At 40.7% G+C, this 18,608-nt stretch overlaps 2 long non-coding RNA genes across 12 annotated transcripts in view; one reads left to right on the top strand and one right to left on the bottom strand.

Annotated features, from left to right (window-relative positions):
• Window positions 1-7,865: 7,865 nt before the first annotated feature.
• Window positions 7,866-16,459, bottom strand: LOC103349081 (uncharacterized). Its single transcript, XR_517285.4, has 3 exons — window positions 16,322-16,459; window positions 11,339-11,430; window positions 7,866-8,130 (listed from the first exon to the last, which is right to left on the bottom strand). It is a non-coding gene; the product is annotated as an uncharacterized lncRNA (long non-coding RNA).
• A 69-nt stretch (window positions 16,460-16,528) lies between these two features.
• The window catches only part of LOC127492117 (uncharacterized), an 82,313-nt gene continuing 80,233 nt past the window's right edge, over window positions 16,529-18,608 (top strand). For all 11 annotated transcript variants that reach the window (XR_011378631.1, XR_011378628.1, XR_011378632.1 and 8 more), the window contains exon 1: window positions 16,529-16,591. This is a non-coding gene — a long non-coding RNA (uncharacterized lncRNA). The remainder of the gene's footprint in view (window positions 16,592-18,608) is intronic.

Genomic DNA, 18,608 nt, shown 5'->3' with positions numbered 1-18,608 from the left:
TTGCCAGCATTGTCATTGGTGGCTTAGACTCCGCATCTCAGCTGGCCCCCAGGTTTCCTTCTTTAGTACTCGATTCGCTATAGGACATTCCTCTGCCTTCTATTTGACTAATGGTTTAACGGACTTAAGCCTCAGTCTTGGCATGAGGCAGATCTGCTAGAGGAAAAGTTTGCTCACCTTCTGGAGCCAACATTAGCATTGGCTGATGGAAGGTGTTTTTCCCCTGATGTGATTATGTAAGGAGTAATGATGAGTAAACATCAATTTTGAGAGATTTTATTTGGATAAATATTATACAACTTGTCTGGTTAGTCACAATTTATCAGATTCTCTCTCTCTCTCTCTCTCTCTCTCTCTCTCACCTGTCTTCTGTGTACTGCAAAATTTCCAAGAACAGGTCCCTGGTGCCCCTCTGCTTATTTCCTTGTGCAGGGCAGATAGGAACATTACGAGACTCGGCCCTCGTGTGACACAGTGCTAACTTCCCCTTCAGCAGAAGCACAGAGAATGCAAACCCAGAAAAACCAGCAGCGCTGACTTGACCCCCTCCCTTCTCCCACCAGCAGCACCTCTTTAGATCTTCAGAGGAGCCCAGGTGTTGCTTACTCTTCCTAGCTCACAGCAGGAGACTTGTGACACCTCCCTGCTTTTAAGAGCTCCTGTCCCAAGACAGACAGCTTTCTTAGCTGCCCTTCCCCCCAACTCCCAGGCCTTTCTGAACCCACTTTTGCATTCCTGAAACCTGCACAGGTCAAACACAATCTGTACCTAATTTACACATATCGTTCTCAGAGAAGATGATTAGCTACGAAATGGTCATGGTTTCCAGTCCCCAGCATGGTTTTCTGTTTCTGTGACAGAATCTAATTTCTCACCCCTCTTCATGTTCACTGATGGGGAACCTACAGCCCTGGACTCTGCTTCAGCCTTTTTTGCTTCTGCATCTATGAAAAGACTCATCAGACTGAACCACCAGCAGCCACAGCAAATGGACGTGGAGGAAAGGCGTGGGTGGGTGTAGGTTCTTAGCTTTTCTTTGGTAGCTGGACTGAATACTTTTTAAAGAGTATTTCTCCTGTTGGGACAATTGGAAGAACAGTTACATCCATTTTCTAGTTTCTGTGTGGTGGGTACTTACATTCAAAAAAGAAAGAAAATTCCATGCTCGGGCGATCCATCTGTTGTTGCATTTCATGGGAGCTAAATGCACTGGAAAATATGGCTAAACACACTTCGTACACATTTTCTCCACCTTTGGACTGATACCAGTCATAAAACTCCATCTTGTATAGACAATCTGTTAAAATAAGTTACTAAGAAACCTAAACAGGTGTAAAGGTCACTCCTTGTGTGAGTGGGCTTCCTTTCTGCTGTGGTTATAGCCAAACCCAAACTCTCTCAGAGATGGGGTTTTATAGTCGATATTTTAAACTGTAAACCACATTATATGACTGCAGAGCCGCACCCAGTAGAGTCAATTTTCCTGTTTCGGAACTCCCGTGCGATCCTGCGCATAATTCATGTTCATTTGTCATGTTCCCACTTTGTTCAGAGCCTGAGAGTTTATGAGCAGGTTGCTCCACTGCATTTTAAACATGTCATCTTTCTCAAGGTGTATTTTAAGAAAAATAAACGGGCGATGAAAAGGGAGCCAAATGTGTCCTTATTATGAGAGACAGAGCACGTTAACAAACGAGAAGGAATTCTCTTTCTGGAGAGCCCAAGGAAAATGGATCACATTCTAGAAAGGGCATGTAGGTCTGAGGGCAATTTAAAGAGAGGAGACTGTGTCTCTCAACCATTTTCTGGGCATCCATTTACCAGGCATTTTGGTAAGCACTTTACATATATTCTCTCATTTACTAATTGATGAGTCTCTGTGAAATACGGAGAAAATGCCCCGGGAAAGGTGAATGGTTGTTCCAGTTCATACAGTGAGGGGTGAGCTGATACGGAATTGCAGCCTTTGGTGGTTTCACTCCAGCACGGCCTGCATCCCACACCGCCCCTACATGCCTGCTCCCATGGGTTTTCGTGTTGCAAGAGCAGAAGAACAGAAGCATCCCTCTGCATTTGACTCAGCTTCCCAATGATAAGATAATAAAGAGCTAGTGGTAATGCTGAGAACTTAGACGTTCTCGCTTGGTTCAGCCAAACTGCACAGATTCTGTTCTTACCTGGGTGGAAGGGGTATCACGTGTGACAAACAGACTCAGCTCGCTTTTCTCTGTCTGAGCAGAGTGAGTCATTACTTTTATTAGAATCGGAGCCGATCTTTCTCCTTCTGTTCAGAAAAATCCATTGTTTCTCTCAGCCCACTTTTAAGTGAATCAGTTAAATTGTCTATAATTTAAATAAGAATTGGCAAACTCCTTTACCTACCAGTCTAGAAGCAAGAATGTTTCTCTTCTCCTTGGTCTTGTGGAAGGAAAAAACACTGCTGTGAGAACCTGATTTGTAAAGCTGCCTTGGCTGATTCGTGGCCATTTCGAGACCAGGGCTCCGTTTTCTCCAAAGATAACACACATTTATAATAATTCTTTGTCTGAAATGAAGGATCAGTGTCTGCCATTCATCTGTGCCATGTGACTGTGTAACATTCAGTCAAGTAATATTAAGGAAAAGAAATACTTATATGCTTCCTAATTAGAAACCGAAACCCAAGGAGCTTACGGCTTAGTTGACAGTCACTCCAAACCCTAACATTTTAGTTACCAGACTTGGGGTGGATGGAGTGGCTCTGGTAGGACTGTGTCTTGTTAGGGGGCATCTGAAGGGGTTGTTCACGACTGCAGTCTGCTGGATCTTGAGGGAGCAGTTGTACTTGGTTAGATGCACATGAGGAGGAAAGAGAAATGGCCATGCAGTCAGTGGAATAGGACAGAGAAAGAGCATAAGGAATACTGCGTGTGGAAGGGATGATAAGGAAGACAAGAAAACAAATGTTTTCTGTGCAATTATTGGATGAGATTCTTTGTTTTCTTCTGCAGGAGGCTAGAGAAGAAAATAAATCCCAGATAGACTTCCAGCTGGCTACCAGCAAGGTATGGGAGGAAGATAGACTTTCCTCATTTTACTTTACTTTCCAGGTCTTAATCAATGGCAGACATGAACCTTTCTTTGCTAAGAGAACAAGTGCATGAATAAAGGGACATATGCTTTCAGGGCAAAATGGCCAAAATGAAGACCAGCTAGAGCAAGCTTCTCAAACTCAGTATTGTTGGCATTTGGGGCTAATAATAATTCTTTGTTGTGAGGGTTGAGGGCTGTCCTGTGTAATGTGGGATATTTAGTGGCATCTCTGATTACCCAGCCAGTGCCAGTAGTACTCTGCCCCTCCTTCTCCCAGCGCCCCCCAGTTGGGAAAACAAACCAAACCAAACCGAACCAAAGCAAAGCAAAACAAAACAAAATGTCTCCAGACACTGCCCGATGCCTCCTGGAGAGACAAACTTGTCTCTAGTTGAGATCTACTGCTGTACAGTAGATAGAATGACCTAGCGTGGTTTCTTTATGCCAGGAAACTTGCTGAGCCAAGGTGAAGATTTATGACCTGAAAAAGGCAACCACAGCAGGTGTGGAGCTTGAGAAAGGGTAGTGTCTCTGCCCTGAAAGGACCTCAGGGTCATGGGCATGTCTTGTATCTTTGAATCCTCTCCCTAGGACATAGCACAGTTCAAAAAAAACCCTGGGAAATAGTCTATAAATGTTTGTTGAATGAATAGGATGTTTGCTTAGAGTCCCAGAGTAGCCTCCTGTGTTCAGAGAAGAAATCATAAGGACCAACAGCTATTTACTCATAGCTGTACCTACTTGCTGGTTTATTGTGTGCTATTTGAGAGTCTCTTGAATATTGCAGAAGTAACCAAGGATACCAGTGCGATCACATGCAGCAAACATATGGGAAAAAGAATAGAGCAACAAATGTCACAAGGCCTGTTTTTCAGGTTTATTACCAGAGTGTAAGGTTTAGAAGACAGAGTGTGTAGAAAAAGTAGGGCGAGAGCCTCCCTTAGACTAGAGCTAATTTACTGTCCTAATCTTTGCAAATTGATAATTAGACAACATGCCCTTGACTTTTGCATCCTGCTCTATTCTGGAACTGCTATATCTTCTCATCCAGGGAGCAGTTCAGAACTGCTGAGTCCCAAGTGGCAGATCTCTGCTTCTTCACCAAAGACGTGGCTAGTGAGTAGTGGAGGGAGATGCAGTGGCCCCCTCAGGGAGGGGAGGGGAGTTTGGTGTGGCAAAGATGCAGGATGGACCCTCCTTCTGACAGCGTGATGATAAAGTACAGGATGTAAACAGCCAGCTTTGGGGACTCATTTGATCCTCCTTTCTTCATATTTTTTTATTTTTGAGTAATATTTATATTCAACATATCCCTTACCATCAAGAGTCAAACATTCTGAAGTAAGGATTTGAGGAAACTTCTCTTTGGAAGATCTTTATGCAAAAGATGTAAAAATGAGTGTCCTCTGAGGCAGGCAGCTTTCCTTGGTTCCTCTACGGTATGCGGAGTCGGTTCCGTGATACTCCGTCAATACCAATGCCATATGAATTCAGAGTCTTGTACTCCAGTGCTAGTTGACGTCTTCTCCTGGATATCTTGGAAACATCTCAAACATAGCATATCCTGAAATGGATAATTTCCCTTCTCCTCTCCAAACCTACTCTTGGGTTCTTATCCATCTAATTCAATGGCAATTCTATCCTTCCACTGGCTCAGGTTAAAACCCTTGTAGTCATCCTTGACTTTCTTCTTTGTCTTACACCCTATTATTCCACCCCCACTAATTTTGAGATCTGAACATTTCTCATCACCTGCATTGCTACCATTCTGATCTGAACTACTGAAAGCAACACAATAACCAAGATGATAGGTACTTATTTTTTGTTTGAGAGTCAGAGAGACAGAGAAAGGGAGAGAGAGAACACTCCCATCCACTGGCTATCCCCCCAAATGCCCACCAGAGCTGGGATGAAATCAACAGAAGCTGGGAGCTGGCAACTCAAGATAGGCCTCCCACATGTGTGGTAGAAACCCAGATACTGTTGCCTCTCAGGGTTGGCTGGAGTCAGGAGTTGGAGCCAGGACTTTATAAAGTAGGTGTTTCTATCTAGGACATGAGAGGCTTAACAACTAGGCTAAATGTCCCTATGCCAGGATGAGATTTTTAAATTGTTATTGGATCTTACTTGAAACCTTCAAGTGTCTCTTTATCTCATAGTAAAAAAAAACAAATTCTTTACGTGGTTTTCCAGCAATCCCCAACCTTTATCTCTCTCACTCATCTCCTGCTAGGCTGTTCATCACTCACTCACCTCCTATTTACCTTTTCTTAAGCATTTGAGACATGCTCTACCTATTCCTGCAGCCTGTGGAACTCTTCCCCCAGATATCTACATGGTTACATTTGGCCCCTTCAAGTCTCTGCTCACATGTCACCTCACAATGAGACCTACTCTGATTATGCTACTTAAAACTATAACCTATTTCTGTACTCTCCTCTTATCCTCTAGTACCTTTTAAAAAAATAGCATTTATTAACTCTGAATGCTGTATTATTTATTCACTCCATCTATTTTTTGGTCTCCCTTGCTAGAATGGAAGCCTCACAAGAATAGCGATCTTTGTTTATCCCAAGCATCTAAAGCAACATCTTGTGCATAGTGAGTGCTCATAAATATTTGTGGTTGAATAAATACCTCTTTCAAAGCGTGTACTGGCTGTTTACTTGGTCTGTCTTTCTGCCCAGACCGTGAAATCTTTTGTAGAAAGTAATCAATAGAATGGCCTCCATTGCAGTGGTTACTACTACTCTTTTCCTTAAAGCGTACCTCTCAGATTGTGTGAGCTTCAGGCCCCACAAAACCTGGCCTGCTGCATATCAACCTGATGGAATTGCTAGGAGAATTAAAGAGATAATGTGCAGAGAACTCAAACAGTGTCTGGCATTTGGGCATTGAAGGCTGTTATAATTTATGTGCCTCCCTTGTCGCATTGTGATTAGCTCAGTGGCTGGAAGAGAGTGGGGGCAAAGGAATGTGTGTGCTGATGAACAGAAGAATTGAATGAATGAATGTATTTCAATATGAGAATTCAACTATCTGTTTGGGTTTTGAGTGTTGAGTGCCACTCGCCTTCCTTTTAAAAATTAGTTTCTCTCTTCATGGATGTATCAAGAGACATATAAAAGAGTTAAAAAAAAAATCACTTGACAAGTGATTATACACCTATCAAGACTGTAATGAGAAGGACATAGTATTCCATTACCTTTTTCATCTGCAAGCATGGCTAAAGGTTAGAGTCCTTTATTATTTTCTCAGTAGTCCTTATCACAACATGGTGAGAAAACACGGTGAACACAAACACAAGATAAATGACAGTGACGTTAAAAGGAGAATTCTTAAATTGCTTCCTTTTTATTTGTCATATGCCTACGTTAACACGATCTGGATCTGAATTTCCCTACTGTTCCTGCCTTCAGTCTTACCTGTCTCATTACATTGACTTTTTTGTACCTGTCATGTTTATATCTAACGTACTAGCTATATAAATATATTTTAAATATCTATCTGTGATGGCTGCTTCTATAGAGTGTAGCAAACCCTCTGAAATAAAACTCATACAAGATAAGTAAGTGACCCAAGGGCTTACAACAAACTATTGAGTAGTTTTTGCTTTCTTGGTTCCTATTTCCCTCTGAATGCAGTATGATTTGGCTTCTGACTTCATCATCTAGCTCCTAACTGTTAAGTCACCTTTGAGGGGCTCTCATTCCACCTGGTGTCTGCAGCATTCTACCCTGGTGACTGGCTTCTGAAAAGCTCTGATTTTGGATTGGTAGCAAGTCTGGTCCTCTTTTCTCCTTCTCTGTTCTTAATACTGTTCATGAGCTCCTTCTTGTTCTTCAGAGATCTGTCTTTGTTTCGTGCACTGTGGCCAGTGGGTAGGTTCATATTTAATCTATACATAAGTAGCCCCACAGTCTATGTATTCTGATTTATCATGAGCTGCAGATCCAAATTTCCAACAACCTGCAGGAAACATCCACAAGAATATCTTGCAGGTGTCTCAGACTCAACATCACCTTACACTATATCATGCTGTTCTCTACCTGGAGTGCAAATTGTCCTGCTTCTGTGTCTCTCTACTTCATTTTAAGGCAGCACCTTGAATTGGGAAATTGGAGTCATTTATGAGGCCCTCTCTCAACCCCTGTCCTTTGTCTTGCATTCCACACAGTTGTCATCTACCTCTAAAATATTAGCTCAAAAGCGTCTGAAATACCACTACAACTTCCTATCTAAAAACCTTTACTATCTCTCTATCAAAAAGGACATTTTTAAACACCACAGAAGGGTTTGGTGGCGAAAATATTCTCGTGGAAAATAACTAAAGGGAAGATACCACGACTCCACAAAACATTGCCAATGCTAGAAAAATAAGGGCTTTTGACTCTGAAGCAATGAGATCTAGAAAAAGCATCTCTAGAATGTTGTGTTTATTCTCTAAGACTCTCTTAAGACTTTGACCTTACAGCCTACAGTTTTAAAAAATGTTCTTCCTCATATTTTCTCAGTTATGTGTAAGAGGATTTGAAACAAAGAATATATCTAGATCAATATCTGCCAAATAAAGCTCTTCTGCTACATTTAGTTTAGTAAACACCTCTCTTCTCCACTTCAGAGCCCAAGCTGGAGGAGGAGGGAGGTGTTAGAGAGAAGCTGGAGGAACCAACCACTCCACAGGGGATGTGGCTGAGGGACAAGGCGGTAGGTGGCATGACAGAGGTTTGTTGGTCTAAACCACACATCCTGGCACCAGAGTAAATGATAAAAGATCCAGTCTATCGACAGGGTAATATGAAATTTCCATTTATTTGATAACTTATGATATCGTGTGAAACAAGCATAGAGCAAGAATTTTCCTATGTCACACGTGTTGTATAGAAATGACCTCACTCCCCACAATATTGTTCTAGATCACTTAACCCTGAGTGATTTAGCATAGAGAGAATGCAATCCCTTCCAAAGTTCATGCACCATTGAAGAAAGAATCTTCCACGTCAACCTATTATTCAGTGTGCTGTGGGTTTTCTGATCCACATCTTGCTCTGTGCAAAACTGAAAAAAAAAAAAAAAAGAGTAATGGATCTGTCTTTTTCCACCTGATGGGTTAGCTTTTATAGCTCTACTCTATATGAAGGCTCTTTGGCCATTCAGCAATGCATGACTTGTTAATGCCATTTCTGATTGACGTTTTGCACGCAAATGGCACTGGGTAGTCAGTTCATTCAGTTAAATACTAAGTGTCCTTGCTCTCTAAGCTCTACATATTCTGGCCCTCTAGAAGAAAAACCCACATATGTACATTTTAGAACTTCGTATAAAGTAGGAGAACGTCTTCATATCATTTAAAGTGTGTATAGTAAAATGCTGACAGGATGACATGTTTTATGAAGTTGTCTTAAACCTTTTCTGGAGCAAGGCAGTTATACATAATATATAGGCAGCGAAGAGGAAAATGTGAAACTTCTTGACATAAACTCTTCGTTCATGTATCTACCGTGATGGGTAACAATGTGTTTATGACCTTATATTCAGGAGTTAGTAAAACAAACCTTTACAGTGAAAACTAAGTCCCTCCTATGATGTGGAAGTTTACATATTTTGTGTCCTTATGCCATTAGGATGTTATTATCCAATGTCAAGTACTAGTAGATTTAATGAAGCCAGAACATCCATTAAAAAACCTAATTGACTGCCTATTATATACTAGATAATGTTCCAAGTACTGTGAACAAAACCAAATCAAATCTATGCCTTTAGTTGGGATGGGCTAACACAGAGTGTGTGCTAACTGCGCAACACCGATTGAAGTCCTTTACGTATACCAACTTTTCAAATCTCTATTTCCCTGAGATGCTTACTATCATCCCCACTTTACAGGAGAGGAAGCTGAGGCACAGAGATTTTAATAGAGTTGCCAATGTATACATTGATAATAAGTGCCAGAACCAGGTTTCACATTCAAGACATCTGATCTGGAACAATGAAATGAAAACCAAAGCAATGGAAGTGTAATTGGTGACTAACGACTCTGACAGTTTTTCCCAGAATAGCAACTCATGAGTGGTTGTTTAGCTGTAACCCATAACCAACATTGCCATTGATTTTGAAGGAACAGGTTCAAGGAGTTACAATATAGGTCCCAGTGCAAACCTCTCTTGTTCATCTATGGCACTTGATCAGCTCTTCTGTCATATCAAAATGATGAATTGTTTCTCTTAGAGATTTTTGATCTCACATATCATCTGGTATTTTAGATTAGGAAGCTTTAATAACATCTCTAGAAACCATATTTAAGAGGGAAGATCATGTTTGCATTCAAACGTTGAGAAACATATTATTTTGTCACTGTATCATTTAGGATGCCATGCCATCTGGATAGGTCTTTGATTAGAGTAATGCAAAGCATGCCATGAGTTGGTTGACATTAAGACTGGCATGCAGAAAGCCACTGACCTGGCTTACCACTGGGGAATGCTTCAAAAAACTGCTCATGATAATAATGTTCACATTGCTGTGCTTTGAAGGAAATGTGTCTCATGTGAAAAACTGAAACTCCCTTCAAATGAGGATCAGTTTTGCACGTAACCTTAAGAAGAACCAACATAATTCACAACTGAGTAGCACCATCATCGAGAGGATAGAGCAGATGAGGTCACATACAGGCCTGTCAATTGTATTCTGTGGCCTGACACCACACCCCTAAGTCAGGCCAATCAGGAAGTTGGGTGTCAATGATCAGTGACTACTAGAAAACAACTACTAGAAAAACAACTCACATACCAGCCTTAGTAATGAATTTGATTGGTTCTTTATATGTGGGAGAAATTTTATATTGCACCTAAAAGGTTGGAAAGCTTTCACATGTATGTGATTTGTGAAAAGCAAAAAAGTCTTTGGGATACATTCTCAAGTCAGTTCCTTGGCTTGGTTATGCCAAGGTCAAGCAAGTAGATTTAATATGTTGTAAATATAGGCATGATGAATTACAAGAAAATGTCCTGGGTGTGATTCTTAAACTTTAGGTTACTATGCCATTTCAGGCTACATGGCTATTAATATTGATAAACTAAGCCTAGAATTGTTCTAAAATCAGCCCCACCCTCATTCTAGGCATAACTGGTCAATCTTTTAGGGGGAGGCCAAAATGTGTGTGTGCACTTGTGTATGGCTCTCTTATCAATAGCGTTAGTACACAGGGAACATGAGAATTAGATCCAAAGAAAAAAATATCAGATTGGGCTAATGTAGTATTGTTGTGAGTTGAATCCTGTCCCTTGAAAAGATAGGTTAATTCTTAACTTCTAGTCCTTGTGAATGTGACCTTATTTAGAAATAGTCGTGTGGATGTAATCAGGTTGAGATGAGGTCACACTGGAGTAGGATAGATGTAAATGCAATATGACTGATGTCTATGAGAGAGCAGTCACATAACAGAGAGGAGAACAGCACCATCAAGACTAACACATATTCACACACATGCGTGCACACACACACAGAAACATGGAGGAAGGCCAGGTGATAACAGATGATGGTACAGCTGCCACCCAAGTGGTTGCTGGCAATCACCAGAAACTAGATGAGGCAAGGGAGAATTTTCCTCTAGAGTCTTCAGTGAGAGCACTGCCCTGTGGATGCTGTGAATTTGGATTTCTATCCTCCAGAACTAGGAAGGAAAAACACCATTTCTGTTCTTTTAAGTGACTTAATTTGTGATTCTTTGTTATGGCAGCCTTTGGAAACAAATACAGAATCATATCCTGGTGAACTGTGTGGGTCACAGTGGGAAAATGAGAAGCTCTCAGAATGAATCCCAAATGTTAACACACAGACATGTTTTAAGCTCTTTGAGCTCAAGAGTTAAGGTAGTCCTGCTTTTGCAGCCTCTAGTTCCAGTGGAGTCAGTTATGAATCTCCATGGGTGTGCATAGTGGATCTGCCTAATGTGATCTTACAGACCTTCTAAAGGGACACACAGAGTCCTGTGACCACTTTGCCAGCCAATCACTGTCCAGCTTTGCAGATGATGCTGTCAGGTAGATGGTAGGGTGGTGAGTACATGTACTTATAGGGGGTGAGGGAAGGCATTGTTGCAGGAGACTTAGCCACATTGTTATAATTGGAAGTGGTAACAATGCATTGTGTCCCTACACATTGACTGAAGAGAGAAGGTCATGATCTCTGTTATCTCAAGAGATCCTCTCATTTTGGGCAGGAATGAGTGATGTGTATATGTTAGCAGTAGGGGCAAATAGTCTCTTACACTTTGATGTGTTCTTTTCTTGGGGATCTCCACATGAATCATTATGGTCATCATGCCACCTTTTGATGAGCTGATATGTCAGCTTCTGATTTCTGAAAGCAAACGGAGATGAAATTTAGTGTGCAAGCTATTTATCAGAAATTCGTACCTGAGGAAGGAAAGTAGAGAAAGCAGAGAAGGGCAGAGGAAGTCTTGAGTCTTGGCTAGCCCAGCAGGGAACTCTGGCATGGGTACAGCCGTCAGAATTGTTCCAGGTTGGGCCTAAATGACTGAGTCTTCACATCCCTACCATTACCAGCACATGTGGTTTCCATGGGAAGAGCCCGACTCTGCTCTGTAGAAGGAGTTGACAGCCATAGTTTTGTCTGCTGATCATACCCTGTGACTGAATAGAAAATCTTTCTGTGAAAGGAGACTGGGGAGCACATCTCTATGTCTACTACAGGTCAAGATTCACTTGTGTGACTTGAACCTATAAGGTCTTTGAAAGCTGTTGAGGGGTTATTGGTGTTGAGACTTGTGGGAAATTCATGAAGGAATATTCTGGAAGAAGAATAATATGATGAGTTGGTAGACAGACCTATCTGTGTCAAGGAGATGTAAATAGTTTTCCATCAGCAACCATTTTTGATGTGCATCATTTGATTATCTAGGAATATACAGAGTGGAGGATGGAAAAAGCCCTGAACAACCCCTTCAGCAGTTGATATACACACTGGGAGGTGAGGTTACTGATCAGATAACTAAATGTGCAGAGGCAGAAGACCTCCTTGTAAAATAAGGTAAAAGAGCTAGAAGTGGATAGGTAAAACAATATAAAGGAAGAAATGTTCATCACAGGATGGTATTATGATCAGAAAAGAAGTCATTCATTCATTTATTCCAAAGATGATCCTTGGGGGCTAGTGTTATGCTGTAGCAAGTTAAAAACCAGCACTTGGGCACCTGCATCCCCTATTAAGAGTGCCTGGTTCAAATCCTGACAATACTGTGCTTCTAATCCAGCTTCCTGCTATTGCATCTTGGAGACCTAGATAGAGTTCCTGGCTCCTGGTATTAGTCTGGCCCAGGCCAGACTATTGTAGGCATTTAGGGAAGTGAACCAGTAGATGGAACAACTCTTTCTGTATGTGTCTCTCCCCTTCTCTCTGCTGATCTGCCTTTCAAATCAATCAATCAACCAATCTTTAAAAAAAAAAAAAAAAAGATGAGCCTTGAAGAGTGAATGAGGATTATGTGGGTTAAGAGGAAGGAGGGGAGAACTGTAAGTAGAAGGCCCTATGCCAGGGGATCCTGCATCCTGTCATGATCCTCACTGGCATTCCATAATGGTCTTCCTTTTTCTTCCCATTTACTGAAAAAGACAACAAAAATCTCCCTAGAAGACATGAGGGCATGGCTAAATACAGAGACTGTCACATGGTGGAGCAATTTTAAGAAACTGGAGCACAGAGCACAGGGATGTCTGTGGTATGAGGTGAGGCAGGGAATCAACAGAGTGCTGATAGACCACTAAAATGGCATGAGGCAGGGGATCAGTAGGGTGCAGATACAACACTGCAGTGGGGGAGCTTCCTTCTAAGGCCCAAAGGATGTCTTTGAAGGGGTAAGCAGGGGGAGTAACATGAGTGAGCTGTGTTTTAGAAGGGTTGTTCTGACAGAGAATGAAGAATTAATTGAAAGGAGGCAAGACTCAAGATTAGTATTTTGAAGTGATTTAGCACAGAAAAGATACGGAATCAGCAACGGATGATAGATTAGATTTTGAAAGTTAAGAACAGGGAAAGGTCAAGGCCAGACATGATTTCTGGTAGAAGAGCAGTACAAAATAAACTCATCAGGCATTTGTGAACTTGACATTCATTCTTGATTCTATTCTCTTCATCTATGATGATACGGTTCCTAGAAGGATGATGGTAATCACGGTATTAGAGAAAAGACTATTTAATTCTTCCTTTTGAATGGAAGAAAATATACCAGTATGGGGTTTGAAGTTAGAAGCTCGGAATGATATGGAGAATTCACCTGCCTTTTAGTTTCTTTTTTCATAAAATGGGGATAAATGCCACCTACACCATTGGACTGTCATGAGAGATAACTGAAATAATGTACATGAAAGCTTTGGCAGTGCTAGATAGAGCTGGCGCTAAGATTTTCATTCATTCAGTTGTTTATTTATTCAATGTATTGTGCAAAACAGAAGTTTAATGTCATATGATACTTCAAAATATATTTTTGATGTTAATAGTATACTACAAAAGTTAAAAAAAGAAATTATTGCATCACAAAATATTATGAACCATCCACCTACAATCTGCAAGGTACCATGATGGTTAAATACATGCAAGGCATTCTTTCTCTCCATAAGGGATTGGTAGTCTCTTGCAAAAGACAAGGTGGTAGATACGTGAAAGGTATAAAACCAGTAAAATACTTACACATTTTTTAGAGATCAGAGAAAATCAGAATTAGACAATAATGACAGTTGCCAAGTTGGATTGATGAGACATACTTACTCAGAGGAAGAAGATGGGTGCCTAAAAACCACTCTAGGGAGAGGGTTGAATCTAAGCTAGATTTTAAAGATGAGTTAGATTTCATAGTGTAGATCAGGTATCACAATCTACTTCCTGGCACACTGCCTGTTTCACTATGGCCTGTGAGCTATGAATGATGGTTCCATTATTGCAAAAGTTTTAAAGCAAGAATACTATTTTGTGATATCCTAAAACTGTATGCAATTCAAATTTAGTGTCTATAAATAAACCATTGAAACACAGTCACATGCCTTTTTTTTTTTTTTTTTTTTTATATTGTCTGTCTGCTTTGGAGGTACAATGAAGCTGAGTATTTGTGGCAGAGGCTCTGTGGCTGCAGAGTCTAAAGTATTTATCATCCAGTCCTTTACAGAGAGTTTGCTGAGCCGTGTTGTGGAGGATGAAGGGAGATGTTCAAGGGGCACAGAATCCCAAGATTGAGAACAATTCTGTTGGAAGAAACAGAAAAGGAAGAAGGATCATGCAGGATCATCATCACAGCTGTGCAGAGACAGGAGAGTGTCTTAAGAAACAGGCGCTGTCAGTGACACCATACATCACCAAGAGAGTTCAGACATGCACCCGAGCAAAGGATAGAAAGTTGCGTTTAGCCATCACTTGTGAGTTTTGAATTCTGTGGAAGGAGTGGAGCAGAAAGACAGTGGGAGGCAGAGCTTAAGAAATGGGATGAAATCAGGGAGAGTTCAGTGGGGAGATAGCCATGTGGTTTACGTTTAGTATAGAGTTGAGTGGGGTCTGTGTGTATTTGTATGCAGAGGGGAGAAAAAGCAAGCAGAGGGAGATTTTGTGGAGCCTATGTAAAGAGACGCTGTTTGAAGAATTGAGAGCCAAGAAACATCTGGTTAAGATTTATTTTTTTGCTAAACCTGTAAGTCATCTCACTCCAAAAAAGTATCATTGAATAAACTCCCTTCAGGTCTTTTCCGCATAGAACAAAACATGATAGATTCGACAGTCAATTTTCTAGAGTTTGAATCTGTCCCTATTTCCACTGATTTGTTGCTGGCCTTATGACAGTTGCTTAACATCCTTGCTAGATTTGCCTCTCTATGAGCAGTGAATAATAATGCATTCATAGGAGGATTGTTGTGAGAAATACTGGGATTTTTTTTTTTTTGGTGGGGGGAGGAAATGTCAAAAGCATAGGTCTGTCAGCTATGAATGAACACTGTGCTTGTTAGTTTATATGTCAACTTGGTTAGGCATGAATGTGGGTGTTGTGAATTTTTTTTTAAAAGATGTGATTAACATTTAAATCAGTCAATTTTGAATAAAGCAGAGTGCTTCCTTAACGTGGGTGGGCTGTGTCCAACCAATTGAACACCTTTAGGGAAAGACTGAGGCCTCCCAAGGAAGTAGGAATTTGGTCTACACATACACACTCACACTGCACACACACACACACACACATACACCCTGAATGTTGGTTGTTTCTTTGGAGAATACTGCTTAATATGAGTACAAATCTCATCTAAGGGGCCAGTGCTGTGGCGTAGCAGGTAAAGCCACTGCCTGCAATGCCAGCATCCCAGACGGGTGCTGGTTTATGTCCCTGATGCTCCCTTCCTATCAAGCTCCTTGCTAATGTGCTTGGGATAGCAGCGGAAGATGGCCCCAGCGTTTGGGTCCCTGTTACCCTGGCTCTGATTTTAGCCTGGCCCAGCCCTGGCCATTGTGGTCATCTTGGGAGTGAACTAACAGATGGAAGAGCTCTCTTTCTCTCTTTCTCTCTGTCTCTCCCTTTCTCTCTCTCTCTCTCTCTGATTTTCAAACAAATAAATATCTTAAAAATAAAATCTCATCAAAGTTTGACAGTGTAACTAACATAGAAAGTGTTACCACATTCTTTAAGAAGTACTTGTTTTATATTAGTTGATCACAATGCTCTTTATTGCTGACAGTAGATGTGACCTCAGAATTTGTTCAATCTGATGCTCTAGAAGTGACTAACAATTAGAGTTGGCACTCAACTTGCAACGTATGACTCGACCCATATTTAGCCATTTACAACATTTTTCATAGAATTCTTCCCTGGAAATTTGCCATTGGGAAAATGGATTGGAACTTGCATTTCAGAAGATAACATTTTGATTTCTTAGGCACAATCCTATTAGTAAAATCCTTTATCTTAGGAAGTAAGGACCATGTGGTCATATTTGCCTTTTTGATAAGTTTTTAAGAATTATGTTTTAAAGGTATCAGTGACTTTAAAATTGCAAAATGAAGTAAGAGAGAGAAAAAAAAAAAAAACCCTGAAAGTATACTTTCCTATTTGCTCCAAACCTCATGCAATATTTACACAACATTTGTAAAACCTTAGCTTTCATCCTTGGTTAAGGCTTTTGACCAAGTATTTCTGTCACATGAATATGTGTAACATTTATCAAAATCAAACACATGCACAAAACGGAAGGCTAAATTTTACCTTCTGTGAAGCTCTTGATAAGAGATTTACTCATGAAGCAGACCAAGGTTCCTTAGCTTTCCAAATTAGTGTAGACCTGCTATGGAAGAATTTGTTTGCCCTGTGTATGAAGAAAACATAGGCTACCCTGGAGTGTGGTGATAATATCAAGTTTCTATGGTATCGTTTTTTTCCAAGTATTTAAGACTCTTCAGATGTTATCTTTCCAGTTTTCACAGCAGGCTCAGGAGGAGGAAGGACATGTTGTTCTCGCCTGCCAGCGAAGTTGAGGTAAGCAGTTACTCACGCTCTTCTTGCATAAGCCTCGGATTGAGCCGGGGAGGTGATACCAGAGTTCTTCCATTCACCAGTCCGTTGTTCCCCTGCGGTGTTTCTTGTAAACCCATTAATCTCGGTTTCTTTTTCCTAGTTAATGACTACATTGCTGATTCCGCTTATCTGCTCTGAGGGAAAAGGGAAGCACAGGACATATTCGCAAATGGTAGATGATACAAAAATAATTTGGATTTGGCGATGGAATATGTTTTTGTACTTGCATTGGAACCTGGGTGTGTCTGGTGTTCTAGAAATTTACAGCATTCCGATCCAATGGAAGAAACTATGCAAGGAGACCCAGGGTGGGGATGGTCACAAGTGCACCTAGTTTGTCTCTCTGGTTTCCCAGCCCACCTCTTGTCTTTCTGCTCTCTGCTGAGGTCAGATGGCACCAGAGCTCACACTGCTGCATGGAAACAGCTGAAGTCAAGCTCCCTTTCTTGTTCTCGGAATCCTATGATGAGACATTCATTTTATTCTTTCTCTGGGAACCAGAGAAACTGGTATCTTGCATTAAGAATTGTTAGTCATTTCTTTTCTTTTTCTTTCTCTCTCTCTTTCTTTTTTTTTTTTTTTTCCAGTGCAAAGGCACTGATGATATACTAAGGAAATTTAAAGCAAGATTTTCCTGAATATGTAATAGGAAGATTGTAACAAAGACATTGCAAGCTGTGTGAGAACCAGATAAAGACAAATAAATGAAAGTTCTTTTAGAAAAGGAAGAGTAATTTTTTCTTTTAAATTTTTTGATGGAAGATAATAAGTTCTTTTCCTATATTTAAGTGCTTGTTCATTAAAGAATCAAATATTGCTTCATATCTACTCAATGCTAGGACTATTAATGACTAAATTGACAATAGGAATTTGCGCGTAAACAAACACCACAAATTGAAAGTCACAGGATGTTAAATAAAAGTTGCAGGAGACTATTGTTTTGGAGCCGGCTCCCAACAGACAGGGCTAAAAATCAAAATGGAGTCAATCATGCTAAAATTCCAGCTTGTCAACCTGAAACCGAGCAGTTGAGCTGAGCTTCCCAGAAATCAGGATTACAGAGATAACAGCAAAATTTCCCAAACAGGCCACTTCCTTTGGTATGATAATTAAGCTCCCTCTGCCTTAATCCTTACCCGAAAAGGTAACATAAGGTAACCTGATTCTAACAAATCCGTTATTTTTCCATTGTTCTGTCTCCTGCCCCCTCCTTCCAAGGTTGCCCCTTCCTTCCACTGGTTGGTTTTTGCCTCTGCTTTCCCCAGCTCTTTTCTATGAAAACTAACCTCTGCCTGACTCACTGGAACATGGAGCCTATCTAGTAGGAAGAAACGTTGCTCAAGTCTAGAATCACAAAGCAGTGAATAGCTTTAAACTGGAATTGTCGTAATTTTGCCCTTTGACAGAGAGCGTGATGGAAGCTTTGTAGCATGCTTTAATTGATCATTGATTTTTACATAAAAAGTGTAAGCAGTTACTATGTGACAGACATGTTGCTGGTTGTTAACACTTTTTCTCATGATTTAGTTTCTTCATTAACTAGGAATAGTCTGAAATGACATTGGTCAACATTGTTTTTAGCTTTTGTGTTTAAGAAAATTGTAAACGCACGTAACTCAGTCCAACAGTGGGACAAGATTTATTTGAAAATCATCGTTCTTTCTGTATCTTCTTCCTCTCTGGCCTCTGTCTGCACATTCCCTTCCTCCAATCTTTTCCATTTTCCTTTCTTCATGGGCAAATGCTGTCACATCTGTTAACTGCTCTGGGTAGGGTGGTGCTTACCTCCTCTCTAAATAATGTTTATATTCCCATCTCTTCCCTCTCCCATTCCATTCATCCAGGTTTCACCCTTTCTATCATTGATACATTTATAAAAATGTGTATTTATCTTCATCTACTTAAAAGACAAAGGAACAGAGGGAGGGGAAGACAGAGAGAGATGTCCCTCCTCTGGCCTACCCCTCAAATGCCTGCG

Source organism: Oryctolagus cuniculus, chromosome 9 (genome assembly GCF_964237555.1).
Source record: "Oryctolagus cuniculus chromosome 9, mOryCun1.1, whole genome shotgun sequence".
NCBI lineage: Eukaryota > Metazoa > Chordata > Mammalia > Lagomorpha > Leporidae > Oryctolagus > Oryctolagus cuniculus.
Note: the sequence above shows the minus strand (reverse complement) of the source record. Positions and strands in the feature narration are given on the sequence as shown.